Genomic DNA, 22356 nt, shown 5'->3' on the forward strand with positions numbered 1-22356 from the left:
ATTTTTTATAGCTCTTTGCAGAGACTTTTTATTTCTTTCCTGAGATGCTCTGTTTTTTTATTTGTTTGCAACAAGCTCATATTTGCTCTATGAAGCATTTTTATCATGGGTGTTTTAAAATCATTGCCAGGGAATTCTAACATAATTTCATTATCTCTATGTGGGCATCTAGTGATTTTTTTTTTTTTTTTCATTCAATTTGACATCTTCCTGGTGCTTGGTATGACAAGTGATTTTTGAAACATGGGAATTTTAAGATTAGGTTATGAAACTCCGCTCTTATTGAAACCCTCTGTTTTAACTGGCTTTCTCTGACATCACTCTGGCAGAAGAAAGAAGAGGGGCTCTGCCTTGTTACTGCCAGGTGATGACGGAAGTCCAGGTTCTCCACTTGGCCTCTGTAGGTACCTGAAGGAAGAACTACCTGTGACTTCTGTGCCCAGGTAGGTATTCAGTGACACTGTGATGGGAATGACTTTGTTACTGATGGATTATGCTGAAACTCTCACCTCTCTACCACTTTGGTGGGAAGAGGAGGGACACCTCATTACTACTGGATGAAGTTGGAAGTCCAGGCTCTCCTCATGGTCTCCACTGAGATGAATGGTGATAAAAGTCCTGATCTTTTCTTCACCTTTTCTGATACTGTCCTTAGTATAGCCCCACAAGGGTAGAGGTCTCAGTTCCTTAGTCTGCCTTTGTTGGCATGAGTGGGGGCAGGACCACAGTGTTTTTCTGTGGTGATTGGCTGGAGAGGAGTGGTTATTATCTAAAAGTTTTTTGTCTTGCTAGGCTGCCCCTTTCTTGGTCCTTTGGCTGGAGAGAGTGGGTTTTGGTTGAGTTTTGCTGGGACTTTTTTTTGTCTGTGCCTGTTAGTGTTTGCAGGTAGTTGACTTCAACTCCAAGTCCAGAGTGTATCAGGCAAGAGAAAACCCAGGGAAATCACTGCCCAGTTGGTCATTGTTCCTCAGGTCCCAAGTTTCCTAGCTGGTCCACTTCCTTCTCTCCAAGCCTGAGTCTTTTAATGTTTGTTTTGCATATAATACTCAGGGTTTTTAGTTGTATCTTGCAGGCAGAAGCTCCAAACAATGGGATTCTAGGATTACCATAAGCACTTTGAGCCTGTCTGATGGTGATTATGCTAGCATTGCCTTATAAAGGATATTCAGTTGCTCTTAGGAAGGGAACTGGGCACTTCAGGGACATCCTGGCTGGAAGGCCTGCTTTTGGCTTAATCTGGATCTTTAAAGGGTCATAATTCATGTCCCTTTTAGAGAAATCAAGGAACATGTCAGTCAGCACTGACACAGGGTGTCCAAGCTTGTCTTTTGAGTTTGGAAAGTTTCGTGAAAGTTTGAAACTTCGAGTATGACATGTGAAAAGAGCCCCAAGAAAGATTCAGCCAATGTAGCCTGCTGTGTGTCCTCGAGCAATCCATTTCAACTTCCTGGGCCTCAGTTTCTCCACCTTAAACTCAGGAAAGACAAGGATGGACCAGCTCGGAGTTTCTACACTTCCGCCATTTACAGAGCACCAGCTTGAGTTTGCTGTGACAGTACCTCCTGCTTCTCCATTTACTGAAGACTTTGCTCCAAATGGACTCACTTGAAAGAAGAAAATTCATGTTGCTGTGGGACGTGTGCCCTTTGGCAGGAGGATGGCTGTGCTGACTCAGCACACGCAGGACCAGCGCTTAGTCATGGGGCCCTCTGAGGTTGCAAGCCCAGCCTGAAAGAAATGGTCACTGGGGCTTATCAGGTCAGGTTGACCTCTCGACCCTAACTCAGATGCTGAGGAAGCATGTCCCGCACACAGCAGGTGGTTATGAAGCTTTCCAAACACAGACGCCACATGCTCCACGTAGCCTCCATGGTAGTTCACACTCCCCGGACTGTAGGCAGAACATCTGTTGTTGGTTCATGCGAAAACTTCCAAACATGCCCCTCCTCCCTCCCTCCAGTTCTAAGGCACTTAATTTAAAAAAAGCTTCCCTTATTCCTAAACATTGTGGAGCAAACATTTAACACCATCCTGTTGCCTTTAACACACCTTCTGCTCATCCTCCCGTGACAAAATGTTGCTTGCCAACACAGTTACTCTTGAAAGGAAAGTGAATTAAAATTCATCTCCTTGGGAGCACTTGTGAGGAGAAGAACTTCATGGCCCCCTGTGTTCATTGGAGAGTTTCTGAGGATCCAGCACAACTGGGGATTAGCTACATAGCACCATACACCAGTCAGCCCCTCTCAATCGCCTCCCAGGATGGAACTCAGGAGCTGCCAGGGTGGGTGACTACCCCTCGGCAGGCCAGGTTTCCAGCTGGGAGCAGGATGACTCCTCGGAGGGCTGGAAAGGCAGTTAGCACATCCCAGCTGGGGCTGAGTGTAGGACTCTTGTTTCTTTTTTCAACTCATTCACTACCTGTCGAAAATGCTCAATTCCATTGTTTTGAAATGTCCTAACCTATGAAGGCAGCATCCCTGCCTTTTCTGTTCCCTGTTGCATCTTCAAACATTTAGAATTGTGTCTGGCTCTGGCATATAGTAGATGCTCAATAAATATTTGTTGGATGAGTAAATTCCATAGTTGTCTTCACCGAACTCTAAGTTCTATTTGTCAAGGACCATTTCTGTCTTATTTAATCTCTAAGGCTTAATATGGTATGGGGCATGTCGTATATGATCAATAACTATCTATTGAACTGAGCTGTTTCTGGGACATTCCTATTACTCCTTAGGAGAGTCTCCATGGCCTTGCTGTTAGGAGCAGGGCTTTGGAGTCAAGCAGTCCCGAGTGAGAATACTTACTCAGCTACTTTTTCTCTGGGGATCTTGAGGCACGTACTTTCAGCTCCTTGACTCTCTGCATCCTATGGGAAAGACAGGGATAATAATACCTACTAACTTTCTTCAATGCATGAGGTTGTTGTAGAGTTAAATTGCAGGGGGCATAACACTTAATAAATGATAATTATAATTGTTGCTGTTGACATTGTGTCTCACTTCTATTTCTCAGGCAGATAATTGTGCCCACACTACGTGGCTGGATTTTAAGTGGAAAAGGTGACCTGGTAGTGTGTTGGGGAGAGCTGGACAGTGCCTGAGCTCTGCTTCTAGGCCGATGACTCTCAGTCTGGAGCCCAAAGGGTGATCTGGGTGCTTTGAGAATCACTCACAGGTTGTAAAAGAGCCCAGTGGAAATCCCAATTGTCCTTGATGAAAATGCATTGTGCTGGGGGGAAGGGGAGTGGGGGAGGGGCGGTGCATGCCGATGGGCATGGATCAAATCCACACAAGACTTCAAGAAAACAAGGAATCCATCATTACATAATAAGTGCTGTCCTGTAGACAAAAGATTTCCATGACTGGAGGTTTTGAGGGGAAATAACAAAGAGGCCTAAACATTGTTATTTAATGACTCTCAGTCTTCACTTCTCCCTGAGGGCTAGAACACCGATAGAGTAAAGCCCAGTGGTTAAGTTTAGAAGCTCTTGACTGCCTCCTGCAAGGGAAGCCTGACTCTTCAGTGTACTGCCTTGGGCAAATTACTGCCCCCCTCCTTTGTCCTCATCTATAAAATGGAGATAATAGTACCCATGTTGATTATGAGAGTTAAATGAAACAATTCATATAAAGAGCTTAAAGCAACACCTGGCCCACAGTAGATGGTTGCCTGTCATTTTTGAATCATCGTGATTGCTTTTCCTTTTTCCCAGGTGATACTCTCCAGTCAACTTGCTGGCTTCCCGCTCACCACCTATCATGTTCTCCTGACTCAGGCTGATTGTGGGGAGCAGGTGTGGACCCAGCACTTGCCTGGGGCCTGCCTTGATGGTGTCAAGGGAGGATTACCTCAGCCCCTGCATGCTCCCTGATGACCGCGGCCTTCTATTTATACACGGAGCACTGGGCTTGCCTGGAGAATGCCAACATTGCATCTGCGACGCCATCAGCTTGTCTGTTACCTGGAGTCTGAAATCATCCTTTGCTGTTATTATCCTAAATGCTCCCAGAAGGTCGAATGGCAGAGCTGATGTCAGGATCACAAAAGCCTCTTAAATCTTACCAATAGCAGTTGTCATGACCATGTCCAGTGCAGGAAACATTGGTCCCAGTGCTTGAATTCGCTCCTTTTTTACTATTATCTCTTGCTCAGTTTCTACAAAATCTCTTAGAAGTGGAACTTAGAAGTGGAACTACTGGAACTAAGCATGTGTTGCAATTTTTTTTTAAATCTGTTTTATGAGCAAGCAAGTTTTAGAACGTGGAGCTGACACACCATTTCTAAGACTTATAGTAACCCCAAGAGTTAGACAATGACAATGCCGGGACAGGGCCTCGAGAAAAGCGAGTGGTGGAGGGTTCCTTTCTAGGAGGATTTGAGAACCAGTCAAATGCATTATTCCACCAACAGCTTCTTCTTCATCCTATGTGTTCAATACTTTCAGTCCTGTGGATTAAGCCTTTGCTTAAGGCAGGCAGCATCATATGGTAGAATGAACCTGGCAAAATCAAACACATCTCAAGTCAGGTATCAGTTCTGAAATTTATAAGCTGTGTGACCAAGAAAAGTTACTTACCATTTCTGAGTCTCGGCATCTTCACCTATAAAATGAGGCTAATACCTTCACCCAACTTATAGAGTGGTTGTGAGGATTACATAAACCTATCAATGTAAGCACACAATATACATTAGCTATTATATTAATATGTTAGCTATTATTATTGTTATTAACTTCAAGGCCATAGAACCCCAAATGCCAAATGTTGACTGGACACAGAAGGATAAAAGCAATGCTCTGGGAAGGAGAAGAAGATGTGGTAAGGCTGGGACTCTAGACCCAGCAGACAGGGGTCGGTATAAGGCCCCAGGAAGCCAGGGCAAGGGGTGAGAAGGTGATGCAATAATGCCAGAGATAACCTTTGTCTGTTTCCCAGTGTGGCCGGGGCCAGCTTGGTTAATGGTTAAGTGAGTGGCACCTGCAATGGCATAGAAGGCCTTCTTGTGCACTTGGGACTAAACGTGACTGGTGAAAAACATTCTCCCAATTAGCCAGGCGTGGTGGCATGCGCCTGTAGTCCCAGTTACTCAGGAGGCTGAGACAGGATAATCTCTTGAACCCAGGAGGCGGGGGTTGCAGTGAGCCGAGATCGTGCCACTGCACTCCAGCCTGGGCAATAAGAGTGAAACTCCATCTCAAAACAAACAAAATACACACACACACACACACACACACACACACTCCCCTAGAGAGGAGGCTCCTCGGGTTGTCTCTGCTGGAAGGGCTGTGTAGAGTGTGATCAGGAACTCCCCTTCCACTGTGGAGAAGCTCTGACATCATTGCCATTGTTGCTGCAGCCATTGATGCCACTGTCCTCTCTCCACAGTAGCCACTAGCGTATGAAGTACCAGGTACTGTGCTAAGACATGCATTGACATGCATTTTCTCTTTGCAACAATACTATGAGAGACATAGTATTATCTTACTGATAAGGAAACTGAGACTCAAAAAAGAGAATTGCTTAAGGTGGCACAATGACTAAGTGGTAGACCTGGGATTTGAACCAGGTCTTCGAGTAACTCCAAATCAATATCTTTACTCACTACACTATAAAGCATGTTACCATCACTATCACCTTCATTACTGCCATCATCGCCGCTGCCACCACCATCACTAGCACCAGTACCATTATCATCGTTATCATCAATTTCACAAAAAGCAAAATCACGCACTGTATGTCATCTCTTTTAATATTCACAACATGATGAATATGATTACATCATCTCCATCTTGTATGTAGATTAAATGAGTTGTTTAGAACAGTAACTGGCATATACTAAGCTCTTAATGAGTCTTGTTTATTGTTTACTATTAACAACTTGATACAACCCAGTTCAGATCCACTGGTGAAGTCACTGGGCCTTAACCTGGGCCAAAGCTCCTCCCTGGGGCTCTACGGTAAGGAGGAGTGTGATCCCTGAATGTCTCACCACTGCCCCCCTGTAATGTGACCCATGTGGCCTCTGACTCGTGGGCTGCTGAAGAGGTGTGCATGAGTTGGCCCCAATGACACTGCACCCATGAGACTAATGTTTGGGATGAACAACCTCTCTGCCTGTATAAGAAGCCTTTGCACAGAGTCCTAAGATGAGGCTAGGAAGGTAGAACCCCATAAAGTCCACCTCCCAGGTGCCACCTTGGGTAGGTTTTGTGTTGCTGGCTGGTTCTCCTTTAGGTTGTTGTTGTTGTACCTGGGGTACCCCAGTTCTGCTTCTGGGAGTGCGTGGCTCATGCACCTGGGGCTCCTCTTCTCCCATCAGTTTCTTTCTCCATTCCCCTCCCCTTGGGGTCATCCATACTTTACTTACCCCACGGCTGCTTTTCTAGGAGTTTTATTTTTTACAAATAATACCTGAGGCTTGTATTTCAGTGATGCTTTGCCTCACTTGTTCAGAGTCCAGATTTTTCAAAACATGCTAGGTATCTGACTGGAAAACCTGGCAAATTTTTGGTCTTGAGTACCGTAACTGTAACTTTCCCAGTACCATACAGCAGTGAAGGATGGTGTGTGGTGGTGGGGTGGGGAGGCCAGGGCAAGTCCCAGGTCTGGCTGGACTTAGATCCTTCCATGAACACTTACCCATTCTGGGGGTGACCCTGCCCCAGAATTCATGGGGTACTACCTGGTGGCTTAGATGGGGTGTATGTCTCACCTTCCACACCCAGTGATTCTTCTCATATAAAGTCACATGGAGGGAGCCCTGAGACCCCAACTCCCAGTTTTTCTGATTCCTGGACATGCAGCCTCAAAGATGACGTTGTAAAGACATGCATATAAAAGGTGGACATTAAAGCAAGATGGACGTATGTTGGAGGCAGAGATGGGGTACATGCTTATTGCCTGCATGCTATTGTGCACGTGTGTGTGTGTGTGTGTGTCACTCCAAGAAACCACAGGTATGCAATGTTTTGAGTAGGCCAGAGTTTTACAGCTGGACAGACCTAGAGTCTAGTTCTGTCCACCCCAAACCCCCTCCCTTCCCATCATTAACTGTGTGGGAGACAGAATAAGGGTAGTTATAAGTGTAGGTTCAGGAATTTAGTTTGCCTGGGTTCAAATTCTGCTTGTATTGCTTATGTCAATGAAATCTTAGGCAAATTGTTTGGTCTCTCTCAGCCTCAGTTTCCTCACCTGTAAAATGGAGATGGTAATTATACTGACCTATATGGCTGTTGTGACAATCCAGTGAGATAAATGTGTATCAAGTACTTATCTCAGGGCCTGCAGTGTAAACTTGAATGATTCATAGCTGTTAGTTTCTATGCACATCTTATGAGGCCACTAACTGTTCCTGGTCCCTCTCTTTCTTCTGTAACTGCGTCTGAGGAGGGAGACTGAGAGGCCTCTGACCTGCTTCACTTCACCTTGCCACTCCGCTGATCTGACCCGAAGATATCTCATTTGCCTGTCAGAGTCCTGTGAACAGAGGACAAAATTCTTGGCACTATTTGCCGAACCTCTTAGTCAAGATGTCAGTCACGTCTCTGCTGCTTTTCCTCGCTTTCTTGGCTTCATAATTTCTGATCTAATAACTTGGCCCATTGACCTCAGATTTTGCTGTGAGAGTGGGTTTTGCAGGCTTTTCCCAGCTGCACCCTTTGCTGGAGATGTCCTCGGGCCAGCAAAGTTCTTTGTTCTCTTCTCTAACGCAAGGCAGATGCCATCCACCTAAAGGATGCGAGAAAGAGACTTTGTAGTTTGGTTTCTCTGGTTCTATTCTCTGTTCAGTAGTTGCTGAGGACATTGGCCATCCCTTGAGGGTCTCAGTTTAACTTATGGCACCTGAAAAGTTTTGGCTCTGTGTCCCCAACAAAATCTCATTATAGCTACCATAATCCCCACTTGTTGTGGGAGGGACCCAGTGGGAGACGATTGAATCATGGGGGTGGGTCTTTCCCATGCTGTTCTCTAATAGTTAATGGGTCTCACGAGATCTGATGGTTTTAAAACTGGCAGTCTCCCTGCACAAGCTCTCTCTTTTTGCTGCTGCCATCCACGTAAGACGTGACTTGCTCCTCCTTGTGTTCCGTCATGATTGTGAGGTTTCCCCAGCCACATGGAACTGTTAGTCCAATTAAACCTCTTTCTTTCGTAAATTGCCCAGTCTCATGGATGTCTGTATCAGCAGCGTGAAAATGGATGAATGCAGCGTCTAATGCTCCTGCGTCCACAGGTGAGTTGGCACAGGTGGGGGTGGGTGGGGGTGCGCTAGATCCATAGGACCTGCAGGAGCTCTCTGAAGAAGGGGCTCAGCACATGGCTCCAGGTATGGATGGCAGGATTCCTCTCTTTCTCACTCAGACCTTCAAAGAAGAGAGGGAAAGGTGGAAGTAACTGAGAGACTCCTTGCTCCTCCAACACCAGGGGTGGATGGAACACAGGGAATACTCAGATGCCATTCCCTGCCCACTTCACCAATGGGACTGTGACTGTAGTCATCAGGTGGTTCTACCCAGCTCAGGTGACCCTGTCACTTTGGCTACCCTTGACTATCTCATCCCACAAGAGGCAGCATAGAATGGTGGAATGACATAGGTTTGGCATTGGAGTGACTTGGGCTTGCATCCTGGTCTTACCCCTTATTGTCCATGTGACACTGGGCAAGTTACTTAACCTCTCTGGATCTTGGTTTTCTCATATGAAAAATGAGAGTAATAATATACACTTTGTAAGGTTATGTGAGGATCGAAGTGAAATGACACGTGAATGGTGTAGATACATAACATTCAATAAAAAAGTGGTTATTAGAGATACCTGATAAGATTATTTTAACTTGTGACACTAAAGAGAAAATAAACTGAGTGGTTGAGAATGACAAGAGTTGCCATATAGAATAAGCTAAATGTGTTTATAGCTGTACTATGATGTGGGCTTGGTGTTCGCTGCTAATTCTCTCCTTTCCTGAACATTGATGAAACTGATAGACAGGGGATGTCTTTGTTCTCCTTCCTGATCTCCTTTGCTGTCTTTGAGCTGGTTCTGAGGCATGCACTGATCCATTTCCACATGCTACATCTCTCCCTGCTGATTCATGCCAGAACAGTTTCTTTCTTGCATCAGAGCTAATAAAAGAGTTACAGAGAATTCTTGGCCTCTCTGTCTTGTAATTCCAAACTTCAAAGAACAGGGTCTTCCCCAACATCATGTCTATAGCAACAGCGATCTATGTTTCTATTAGCAACTGTACAGATCCAAGCAAATACTGACTGCACAAATCTCCATAGGTCTGCAAAGTCCTGCTCCAGCACTCAGTGAATGTCGCTGGAGCTGTTTTTTCTTTTTTAAAATAAGCCCTTTAATATTGAAATAATTATAGATGCACAGGAGTTGCAAAGATAGTACAGAGAGGACACATGTACCATTCACCCAGTTTCCCCTAATGATTACATTTGACATACCTAGGGTACAACGTCAAAACTGGAAAATTGACATGGGAGCAATATGTGAGCATTGTTCTATGTTATTGATCACATGTGCAGATTTGTGTAATCACTGCCACAAACTAGATATAGAATTATTCCATCACTTAGGCAATGATCTCCCTCTTGCTACCTAGCCCTTTATGGTCACATCTACCCACTCTTCCCTGACCATTCATAACTCTTGGCAACCGCTAGTCTACTTTCCAAACTGGAATACTTTTGGGAGTAGAAGGGGATGCCACAAGCCATCAATTATTATGCTAGGACAACAGGTGTAAACTGGGATATTTGGTCTCCTAACCAAATGTTTTGGATCTGGGGGTGTGGTTTGGAATGGAGTGGCGAGTGAAGCTTTCAGTGAAGTTCTACAGCTTGGGATGAAACATTTTTCAAAAGCTGTGTGAGAGATTTTCCCCTTTGCGTGGAGGGAGCTTCCATTGTCTTGCTGTGTAGTATGTGCCCCAGCATCTACTCATTCTACACTCTTGCTTGCAAGACAGTAGAGTAGCTTCTGCTTTCTATGGAACTACCTGGAGTACAGGTTTAAGGGTAATTCCTTGTTTTGCACCTACCTCAACCCACTGTGTTCTGCCCTGCACTCCCATTGCACCATGAAATCATAATCACTCAAGTTATCACTGACTCTTCGTTGCTACACCCTGTCCTTGAAAGGTTGGAATTTTCCAGAATATTGGCTCAAGCTCTTCTCTCACCCTGCGCTCTCTTGTTGTGTCATCTCACCACCCCATGTTTTTAATAATCACTTAGGGTGATGACATCCATGTTGCTTAATTTCTCAGATTACTGTTTCTGCACTGACCTGGCTTCCTGTGATGAGGCTTAGCATTTCCAGTATGCACAGTGGCATGTATTCTAGCCTCTATACATTTGGGACTTTAATTTAAAATTGCTTCTCTTTCTTCTCTTATCTGATCTCCCCTGCCTTGCTCCAAGTGAAGTATGGATCTAGTCTATATTTTGTACATATAAGAAGGTTAGTGCACCAATAATCATCTATTGAATAACCCTACTGACTTTTTTTAACTTTGTAGCGTGATCAGGGAATACTTACTCTTTGATTTGCTTTTTGCATTTTAATTGATGCTATACACAAGCAGGTGCACTGTGTTTTTTTCTAATGATGTTGCCTTTCATTCTCAAGGTGACTGCTTTCTACTTGTCCTTTTCCCACTTGTATTTCTTTTCAGTTTCCTTTTGTGCCCTAATCTTTTTTGGGGCTGGTATTTTTCTGTGGTTTTCCAAGAGGGGTACCCCGAGACAGCAGGTGACAATGAAAAATATTCCAGTATAGGAGCTACGTGTATAGAACTGCATGACCTGGATCCTTCTATCCTTAATGCCCAGCTCAGAAGGTATGTTCTTTGTGAAACTCTTTCTAGTTTCCCAATCAGAAATTATTTTCAGTTCTTTCAGCATTCTTAAGTACTTCTTTTTAGCTCTGTTTCATCCTCCCCTGTGTCATAGGACACTTACATGCAGCTCTATTAGACTAACAACTCTTTGAGTACAGATGTGTGCTTTTTTTTTTTTTTTTTTTTTGACAGAGTTTCGCTCTTGTTGCCCAGGCTGGAGTGCAATGGTGCGATCTCAGCTTACTGCAACCATCACCTCCCAGGTTCAAGTGATTCTCCTGCCTCAACCTCCTGAATAGCTGAAATTGAAGGTTCCTGCCACCATGCCCGGCTAAGTTTTTGTATTTTTGGTAGAGTCAGGGTTTCACCATGTTGGCAAGGCTGATTTCGAACTCCTGACCTCAGGTGATCCACCTGCCTCGGCCTCCCAAAGTGTTGGGATTACAGGCATGAGCCATGGTGCCTGGCTGAGACTGTGCTTTATTCTCCTTGGAGCCACCTCAATAGAATATTGTCTTGCATATGGTAAATGCTTAGGAAAGGCTTGTAAAGATAATAGTTGTGTGATCTTAGGCAAGTCACTCTTCCTCTCTGGTCACTTTTGATTTCCTTATCTGTAAAATGAGGAAATACGCAGGGTTGGAAAAGATGAGCTTTAAAACTCCTTTCTGCTCAAGAATACTTCAAAAAAAAAAAAAAAAAAAAAGAAAAGAAAAGAAAAAGAAAAAAAAAGTAGCTATCTTCCTTGCTAGCTCTATGAATTCTAGAATTGTCATCTGGAACCAGTCTATGTCCCCTGGAGCCCCTAGTCTAACCCCAGAAAGAATTGTGAAGCAGTATTCTTGTAGTACTGACAGTCCTTCTAGGCTTTATGTGTGTGCTACATTGTCAAAAATAAAATTAACTACTTCCACCCCAGACAAACCAACCAATCAAGCAAAGACTAGAAGAAAAAGCACTCATATAAATGTTCACATGCATCTACATATGCAATGCATGTATGTGAACACACACCCCTTGTTTGTTGAAAAGAAAAGACTGGCTTATACCCAGAGAGATGATGAATGAGGAGGTAAGAGAACCAAACACATCAGTTCCCTTGCTTACTCTCTTTAGCTATTCTTTCCCATTAGTTATTATTTATAATTTAAATATAACTATTGTTTAGGTGCAACATATTTTTTTATTACAGTTTGTATGGAAGAATCTTAGCAAGAAAAAGCAATTTGCATATTCTTTCCTTAAAAAGAAAAAAAGAAAAAAAAGTATATGGTTCCTCTAACAACATCCTACAGTCCTTCTAAAATAAACCTTTTTCTTAATTATTCCTGAATGGACATCTCAATCTGTTTCATGCGAATGTAAAACTGTTGATACTAATTAAGAAAAAGAAAAACACAAGTAATTAGGAAAAATATTAAAAGTCATTCTTACATTTGTAGAGGGCTTTGGAGTTAAATATAATATGCTTTGTTATGAGTCATTTTATTTAATGATTAAAACAACCTGTTGGAGGAAGTGAGTGAAGTGTTATAATCCCCATTTTATAGATGAGAAAACTGAGGCTCAGAGAGATTAAGTATCTTTCACAAAGTTATGGATTTAGAAAATTGCTGAGTTCATTTATAGTTCAGGTTTTTTTTGGACTATAAACCTAATGCTCCGTGTTGTAGGATTCCTAATATTTGATGATATCAACAACAATTTATGTGTTCAATATAGAGCTTTACCCAAGTTTGCGGTTTCCTGGCAGAAATAATAAGATTCATTTCATCTGATGAAAGCTTTTGTTATTATCTTCTCATGTTGTTGGTATTAATTTCCATGAGTGATGTTTGAAAATTCATTCACATAAATATTAAGTCCTACCGTGCCCTTAGCCAGGATATCTGGTGGGGAGCTGTGTTTCTGGTTTTAGTGAACTCAGCTATGCTCACTATAGCTGAGCATAGTGGTTTGCTCTATACACAGTCAGATTTGGACACAGGGGCAATTAATGTCTCAGGTGTGATATGGAGGAGGATGTGATGGTGTCTTGTTGATGAGGCAGTGGGGACAGAAAGGAGACAGAGATCACTGTATCCTTGGAAAGAATTGGGGAAGACAACCTAGAGAAAGGGGTGCTTGAACTGAGGTGTTAATTAGAAGTGATTCTTTCCCATGTGGTAGAGAGTATGCAGTCATTCTAGGGAAAGGAGGTGGTGTGAGCAAATGTATGAAGGAAACACAGAGCATGGTGCATTTCAGGAGATGCAGCCTGTTGCAGCTGGGTGAAGGAGCCTGTTTCAAGTGTGGGGATAGGCTGATAAATATGATTTCGCTGTGTCCCCATCCAAATCTCACCTTAAATTTTTGCTCTCATAATTCCCACGTGTTGCGGGAGGGACCTGGTGGGAGATAATTGAATCATGGGGGTGGTTTCCCCCATACTGTTCTCATGGTAGTGAATAAGTCTTATGAGATCTGATGGTTTTATAAGGGGAAGTTCCTTTTGCTTGGCTCTCATTATCTCTCTTGCCTGTGGCCATGTAAGTCATGCTTTTCACCTTCTGCCATGATTGTGAGACCTCCCCAGCCACGTGGGACTGCGATTCCATGAAACTTCTTTTTCTTTATAAATTGCCCAGTCTTGGGTATGTCTTCATCAGCAGAATGAAAATTGACTACTACACTGATATAGGGAAGGAATGAAGATCAATCTAGTTGGTGAGAATTTACATGGTCGTCCAGTCTCAAAGTCAACCCAGCTCTCAGATTCCCCATCACAATGGAGATTTATGCAGAATGTCTGGGCCAGTGGCTCTCAACCCTGGGTCCACATTAGAATGATCCCCAAGATTCTGATTCTATTGGTCTTAGGTGGGGTCTGGGCCTCCTCATATTAAAAAAAAAAAAAAAAGAAAAAGAAAAAGAAAAAGAAAAAAAAGCCCCAGTTGATATAAATTAACTGTTAAGGAAAAAAATTATTTTGTCCCTTGTTAAAACAGTCAGGAAGATTTTATTCAAGACTATTTATTGCAATAGGGGAGAAAGATGGGGCTCAACTCTGAATACAGGAAGGACAAGTGGGGATTTATAGCAAGGAACAGCGTACAGGGCCAGTGGATGGAAAATTATTGAAAGGAAACATCAAAGATATGGCTAAAGACAGGCCAAGGACTTAGACATCATAGGTCTGGGATGAGGAACTTGATGAGATAGCAGCCTGGGGGACAAGAGCGAGACTCTGTCTCAAAAAAAAAAAAAAAAAAAAAAGAAAAAAAAGAAGAAGTAACTGACTTTAAAATAATGCCTAGATGTCATGATTTCCTACTCTGTACTTATGCCTTGCTCCCACTCCAGTAATAGTAATATATACTATAAAACATATTATTTATAATGTAAAATATAAATAATAATTTGGATTCCAATGAAAAACCTGCCAAAGAACACAACTGGCTTTCACTGCCATTGTCTCCTCTGTTCTTAGCACTGTAAGAGCAGAGGCACAGCCTGTGGTGAGGCACTAGGTTTCTGAGCTTGACCGTCTTGGTTTAAATTCTGGATTTGCCATTTACTGACCTTGTACAGGTTATGAAGCCTTTCTGTGCCTCAGTTCCCTCATCTGTAAAATTAAGATAATAGTAACATTGCCTTCAATAGTAATAGTAACATTACTTCATTAAGATAATAGTAACATTGTTGTATGGATCAAATGAGTTAAAACATGCAGAACCCTTAGAGAAGTACCCAGTAAATGCTCAGTATTTATTGGCTACAATTTAGACTTATAAATATGTATTATTTTCTATCACTGCCATAAGCAGTTTCTACAAGCTTAATGGTAACACAGATTTAATATGTTATAGTTCCGTGGAAGTCTGATATGGTCTTGTTGGGATAAAATTAAGGTGTTGATGGGGCCTCCTTTGTGGAGGCTCTGGGGACAATCTTCTGTTGCTGTTGTCATGCCTTTTCCAGCTTCCAGAGGCTGCCTACATCCCTTGGCTCAGGGGCATTCCTCCATCTTCAGAGCCAGCCACATTGCTTTTCATTGTCCATTCTTCCATAGTCACAGTTCCTCTGATTACAGCTGAGAAAGGGTTCTCCAGCTTTTAAGAATCTATATAATTTCATTGGGCTCACCCAAAAAATTCAGGATATTGTCTCCATCTCAATGTCCTTAACTTAATCCAATCTACAAAGTCTCTTTTGCCATAAAAAGTAACATATTCACAAGGCCCAGGGAGTAGGATGTGGCTATTTAGGGGCCCATAATTCTTCCTACCACAGGATATGTCCATAATAGAAAATTTAACATTGTCCACTGTGATGGTTAATAGTCAACTTGACTGGGTCACAGGGTGCCCAGATATTTGTTTAAACATTATCCTTGGTATGTCTGTGAGGGTGGTTTTGGAGGAACTTAACATTTACATTGGTAGACTGAGTAAAGCAGGTCATCCTCCCTAATGTGGGTGGGCCTCATCCAATCAGTTAAAAGCCTGAATAGAACAAAAAGGCCAACCCCTCTCCCAGGTAAGAGAGAATTCCTCCTGCCTGACTGCTTGAGCTGTGACTTCGATCTTCTCCTGCCCTTTGACTGGAACTTACATCATCAGCTCTCTCGGATCTCCAGCTTCTCAGCTGCAGATCTTGGGACTTTTCAGCTTACATAGTCACATAAGTCAGTTCCTTGTAATCTCCTCTCTCTCTCCTGTTTTTCTGGAGAACCCTAACTCATACATTCACAGACACTGCAGCAATATCATATATATATATATATATATATATATTTTTTTTTTTTTTTTTTAACTTGCCCATTAAGGTTTTAGGGGGGCTCATTTAGTGTCAGTGCTGGGTCTGAGGAGCAAGCAGCACAGACCCGGTCCTTGCCCTTGTGGAGATCACAGCCTGATGGACAAGCAGACACTGAACAATTGAACATAAACCGATCTGAAATTACAGAGGGTGACCAGCAGAATGCAGGTCAGTGCTGTTAGAGGGAGTAGCAGAGTGGGAGTCATAGAGTGGGAGTCTGAAGTCCCAGCACATATCATGAAATCTACTGAGTGGAGTTGACCTGAATATAAAAAAAAGCAAAATGAAATAAAATATAAAACCTTAGAGCACAATGAATATAATAAAGGTAAACTGTGCATTTTGGAAACTTTAGTCTGATGACACTTTCAGACCTACATCTGTGTGTGGTTTGCAATGCCTGCTGTGGATCCTGTGTAACTCAGCGACAACTTTGCAAGCCAGGGTCACAGAGCCTCCACTGGCCTGGAGCAGCACCATCTGGAACGCTCAGCCTCTCTGTAGATATTCCCCAGGAAAGAGGACTTTGGAGGGGTTTGTATGGGCAATTAAGTGTATGGGAATGACACACAGCATCTCACTCACTCAAGTGCAAGAGCACTGGGAACTGAATCCTGGTGTATCTTAGTGTCTATCACACACTTAGTTACACTTTGTCACCTAGGCTCCAAAGCAGTGCTACGAGGCCCCCCATGCCTCAGAAAATCCCTCATTAAGGCAGTCTTCTCATCTCCTCTTGAAGCACTTCTTTTCTTAGGGATTAGATAAGGCTCCCAGGGCAAGATCCCATGAACCTATTCCTCTTCCTGGTCATGTGTGCAATGTGCAAACAAAACCTCACATTGTGTTTTAGCCATAAAAGCTCTGAGCTATGGCCCTGTTGGAAAAGAGTAAAAGGATGATTGAGCTCAGGGAGAGCCCTGCTAGGGCTGGCTAACATGGATCTGTTTTATGATTTGATGCCAGCAAGCTGGGTGGCTCAGAGGTGGAGACAGTGGAATAATAAATCTCTACAGTTAGAGCTTAACAAAGCATGCCTTTTAATGTGGCTGGGAGGACACTATTAAAATGACTAACCTTGGGAACACAGACAATAGGAGGAGAGAGATTAGGGCAAGTTTGAGGGACTGGTACAATTACATAGGCAGGGAGCCATTGACTCTAGCCAATGACCTTGTTAGATGGGTAACATTATCCCCAATTAGCAACTGAAGAAACTGAGGCTCAGAGAGGTTTTGTGATTTGCTCCAGCTCATAAAGTTTGTGAGAGACAGTGGCAGGACCAGGACTCAAGTTTGTTAAAAACTAAGAACAGTGTTGTTTTCACAGACAGGGAAGAGCCAAGTCATATGAGAAGATTAGCATAAGCCAACAAGGCCATGTGCCCATCTAGGTGGCTATGTGGCTCGCCACATTCCCAGCCCAGCCTGCCTGAGAGGAGCCTCATGCTCCCTGTCCAAAGCCTCCGGAGAAGGACACTTGGGAGAATAATAATAATAATAATCATGTCTTCTTACATGTGATCCTGTGAACCAGCATGACAGGTAAAGGTTGCGGCTGCAGCAAGGGATTTCCCATCTGTTGATACTCAAATTCTTCAGCCAACCACTCCAAAATTGAAATGCACATTTAATAAGCTGACTCTCTGCAACAAAGCAATTTAATTCACAGATAATTATGCAGATCCACCTCTCGCTCTCAGGGTGCCAGCTTCACTCTCGGTGTCCTCAATTTGGCATATTGCAAACCCCTACATCTGTCTCAGGCATTTACATTCCCAGAGTTGTGATCATTATTTTGGAAATGTCAAGAATTCAGAGTCCTGCAAAAGTATCGCCTTTCCACTAGGGTTGGCAGATAAAATGCAGGATGCCCAGTTAAATTTGAATTTCATATAAACAATGAAGAATTTTTTAGTATGTCTCAAATATTGCATAGAACATACTTTTACTAAGCACTTTTAGGTTAAGTATTCAAATTTTATTGGGCATCTGGTATTTTTATTTGCTGATTCTGGCAACCCTATTTTCCATGCCAAATTAAGGTTTCTAATTGGTCATAAGTTTCAGCTGCATCTTTAACTCTAGGACAGAAGGAACGCCAAGGATGTATTCTCTCTCCTGAAATAACTGAATTTGGTTACAGTGAATTTGCTTATGCTGACTTTTTTTTTTTTTTTTGGTGGGGGGGCGCTCTAAGCAGCAAGGTTGATTCCATGAGATCCAGACCTTTAGTAAGAGTTGACTGGCTGGGATTGAACCTGTGACTCCAGGTGGACCAATCAGATCTGTTTCTGAGAACTAGGATTGAAAGAGGGAGACCTTGAGCAAAGTCTTTGCAAGTGGTTGGAACAGAAGTGAGAGTTTGTGAGACACCCATTATCTCTCCCACACTTCCTCCTCTTTTCACTGAGCTAGACTCAGTTGATTTTTGTTAACTTGAAACCAAAAACGACTTATCTAAGAAAGGGTGCTAAGCTGAGACAGTGGTTAGTAGAAGCATGAAGGAATCTCCTCTTGGGATTGCTGTGCTCATCTCTTCCCCACGCACCCCAATCCTACGTTCTTCAAGACCAAATTCAATCCCATCTTCTCCATGAAGCCCCTGTTAATGGTCCAGCACATAATAAAAAATTGACTAATTTTCTGGTTACCAAGGGCTTTCTCAACTGAAATTTGAGTAAGTGGAATCCCACCAGAAGAGTAGGGCTTTATGGAAATGATGGAGATATTTCTTTTTTAAATGTCCATATCTCTCCCCTAAAAACTCCATAGGCAGCCAATCCTTTCATTGCCCGCGGCCCCTTCCAGGCTGCACCCTGTATGAGGTAGAACAAAGAACACTCCACTAAGATGCAGTAGATTCACCTTCTGGTTTGACTTCCACTTTTGCACCTTCACTTGGCATGCACCCTTGCTGCCCCTACCTGCTCCAGTTCTACATTGCTTCCAAGAGGACCAATAGCCTTCTCTCCAGGCTTTCCCCACTGTAACCTCCTCCATACACTACTGCAGATAAAGTCTCTGATTAACAACACCAATATACAAAGGAACGACTGCTTCAATTTATAAAGAGCTTATACAGATTAATATAATAAGAAAATCACTATGACCCCCTAGTGTATGCCTTACCCTCCTGTAAAGTGCACCCAGAGCTCTGCCTCCATTTTTTTTTTTTTTGCACATATTGTCTCTTCTGCTTGGAATCTCCTTGTCTTGCTTCTCTCTTGTTTACTCTTTAAGATGGAACTTAAATGTCACTTCCTGTTTGAAGCCTTCCCAGGCTCTTTTCCAATCCCTCTGTCGCAGCTGAATGAGTTTTCTCCTTCTCTGTGTTCTCCTGGCACTTTGTACATTCTTGTATTATAGTATTTATCACACTATATTGTACCTATTGTCACACTTATTTGCTTCATTTCCGCCTCCTCCCATAGGCTATGAGTTCCTCAAGGGCAAGGGCAGTGTCTTCCTTGTGTATTCAACACCCACACAATGCCAGGCGTGTAGCAGGTGTCCAGATTTAAAGGTTGGTCAGGATGACAGTAAATCCTCCCACTCATCTCTGCTACCCCATAGGTTCCTGGCCAAGTTGTGTATAAGGAATAGCAGTCAAATGAAGAACAAAGTATGAGCTTTCACAACGATTTGCCAGTACCATAAAACCCCCAAATGAAGGTCTTTTTGGATAAAAGCTGGATAGTAGATCAGAGCCTTAGATCTGAAGAAAATGGGGCCACCTTTTCTCTGTTCCCTCAAGTCTAGACTGGCTGGCCATGCAGTGCCATGTCTAAGTCCACTTACCCAACCAGCTTCATGGGTAAGGATGGCCAGGTTGCATGAGAAACCCAGTAATGGACAGAGAATAAGGCACAGAGAGAAGGCTTCCTTTGGGAAGAGGGCTGTGTGTGCAGATGCAGAAAGTGAAGTGGTACGGTAGCTCCACCTGCAAGTAACACAGTCTGATGACCATTCCAGGCTCCGGTAGGTTACAGGAGCTTGCCTCCTTCTCTTGGGGGGCAGCTGTCAAGGGAGTAGACAGACGTACTAGAAGTGATGAAAGTTCCTCTAATCCTATTGTAAGAGAGAAAAACCACAGATGGGCAGGAGGCCCTCCTCCTCCTCCTGTCCTCAAACCAGGGAAAAAGTTCCCAGTGAATGGAAAGATCCTCCATGCAGTCTCCTCCTTTCCTTATGCACATCCTGTATTCCCTCCTCAAAGGATAGTCACTCCTCAAAGGAGAACTGAAATAAGATCTCCAAAGGGCCTAAGGAAAGGACCAGAAATTAGAAAGCCTAGTAGAAATATTGCAGTTTTTTCCTTTTAAAATCTACTGGTAACTTCATAGAATCAAATCATTTTAATCAGCCTTCAAGCAACATAAACCAGCAGGTTGCCCTAGTTCAATGATTAAAATTTGGAGATAGAGAAATTTACTGAGGAAAAAAAAATATTTGACATCCTTTTCTGACTGTGGGTTGTGTTTTCTCATGGGAAGAGCCCGCGTGTTTTCAGAGATCCACGTGTCCCAGATGGGCTCCTTTATGACTGGAGGGAAACCAGGCTCCTGGAGTTGCTTGATCTATGACCTTTCCTATTAGGGAAAAATACAAACCCATTTGGACAGGCAGCGATTTGGGTGATGCTCAACCTTCTCATCGCCTCTCTCAGTCGGCAGCTTAGGTGCTGTCAGAGCATCCCCGTAATACATGAATACTGTAGAACATTTTGAAATTACAGATAAGAAAAAAAACCCAAGAAAATTAAAATGTAATTCAACCACCGAATTAGTACCACTGGCATCATTTTTAGTCATTATCTTTCCAGGTCGTTGTTCGTGTGTGTGTACATGCCTGCATGCATGTGTGTGTAAGTATTACATTAAACTATTATTAAAACTCTTATTAGGTCATGTCATATACATTAGTTTGTGTGTGTATATACCTGCTTCTAAAAATGACTTCACGATACATTACAGTCAGTTTTCTGTGACATTAAATATTCTTGCACAAAATCATTTTCAGTGGCTGCTGGGTATTTCACCGTGGAGATGAAAGATAATTTAATTATCTACTCTTCTGTTGTTGGGCCTTTAGATTGTGTCCAGTTTTTCACTATTATAAACAATTCTGGAAATAAAAATTCTTTAGTGGTATTTTTGTGTACATCTATGATTATTCACCTAAGATAAATTCTTCCAAGTGGAATTGCTAAGTCAAAGCATTTGCAAACTCTGGAGGTTTTGTGACAGATATTTGACATCCAGTTGTGCAGTAGTTCCCTTCAGCAGTGGCCCATTTCCTTGAAATATGCCATGCCTGGGCGGTAGTGGGTCTTCAGCATTTCATTGCCTAATTGATAAGTGAGATGCCTCCTGAAGGGGCGCCCAGTGGTTTGACCTTCAGTTACCCACAGAGATAACTCTCTCATTAGCAGACCCTTGCTTGGTGTTTTTATCTCCCTGTCTCACTTCTTGCATTTCCTCATTTGTCTTCATGGGATGACTTCCCAAATAAACTCTTTGCATCCAAGTCATTACTACAGAGTCTGTCTGAGTTTGAGGGAACCAACACCAAGTTTATGGAACTCAAACGAAGACATGTGGGAACACAGGGGAGGGAGGAGTCATTCTGTCTTCGTGGTAGTCGTAGCAGGAGTCATTGTTAAAATAATAATGGTAATAATATTTACAAGGCGGTAACAGCATCACCACTTACTGTGTGCTTCCTGCGTGCCAGGCACAATGATAAGCTCTTCATGCCCACTGGGCCACTCTACCTTAGAACTGCACAGGGTGTGTACTATTTTATCCTATCTGATGGGTGAGGAAACCAAAGCTTAGGAAGGGTAAGCGACTCTCCCTAGACATGTGGTACAAAGCGGGTAAGCTGCGATTTGGAGTCCGACTCCGGGATCTATAACCTTAGAGAAGGACACATTTGTGCTGATGCCTTGGTGAACAGTGTGTGGGGTCTGCCAGGTGTATAAGGAAAGAGGGACGTCTCGGGCAGATGGAGGAGCTTGTTGGGGCAGTGGGTCTTGCACAGGGGCTTGGAGGGAAAAGTGGGATGTGTCAGGAAGGGTCTAGATAGAAAAGAGAATCGAAGCTGCAGCATTTGGCGAGGCCAGGCTGTGATGGACTTCATTTATCCTGCTTAGAACTTTGTACTTGGAGGCATTGGATGGCACACTGTGAAGCACAGAAATGACATGCTCAGGCTTCATGGCAGAGTGGAGAGCGGAGAGGTGGCAGGGAACCCAATTAGCACACAATTGCGATGGGCTTTGCCTCCACCCTGCCATTTTCCTAACCACCTCAGTGGAGAGGGATCCGGGCCAGCTGGCAAGTGAGCTAAGTGGCTCCCCTGGGATTATTTTTTCAGCAACTGGCTGTTCTTCATACAGATTTGCTTCGCCAGGTTTCCAAAGCAGCCACAGACTGTCCTGATCTATAAATAAGTTGTATCTGTCTCTGTTCACCCCCTCCCCCATCGCTCCAGGTGCAGCCTTTTCTTTCTAGAATTCAGATAACCAGAGAGATGGCCTGAAGCCTGTGCTGGGAATGGTGGGGGAGGGAGGGCGTGTGGACAGGCACTGACAGTTCTGAGGATGTAGGTGGTGAAGCTTTGAGTGCTTGAGCTGTGCAGGACCTAAAGAGAAGAGACCTATATGACGTGGGGAAACTGAGGCTTAGAGACGTGA

The 22356-nt window shown here is 43.3% G+C and overlaps 1 pseudogene; it reads right to left on the reverse strand.

Annotated features, from left to right (window-relative positions):
- LOC126960644 (cyclin-dependent kinase 5-like) overlaps positions 1 to 20365 on the reverse strand; it is a 28669-nt pseudogene extending 8304 nt beyond the window's left edge.
- Between the last annotated feature and the right edge of the window lie 1991 nt (positions 20366 to 22356).

The sequence above is a fragment of the Macaca thibetana genome, chromosome 8 (assembly GCF_024542745.1).
Source record: "Macaca thibetana thibetana isolate TM-01 chromosome 8, ASM2454274v1, whole genome shotgun sequence".
Lineage (NCBI taxonomy): Eukaryota > Metazoa > Chordata > Mammalia > Primates > Cercopithecidae > Macaca > Macaca thibetana.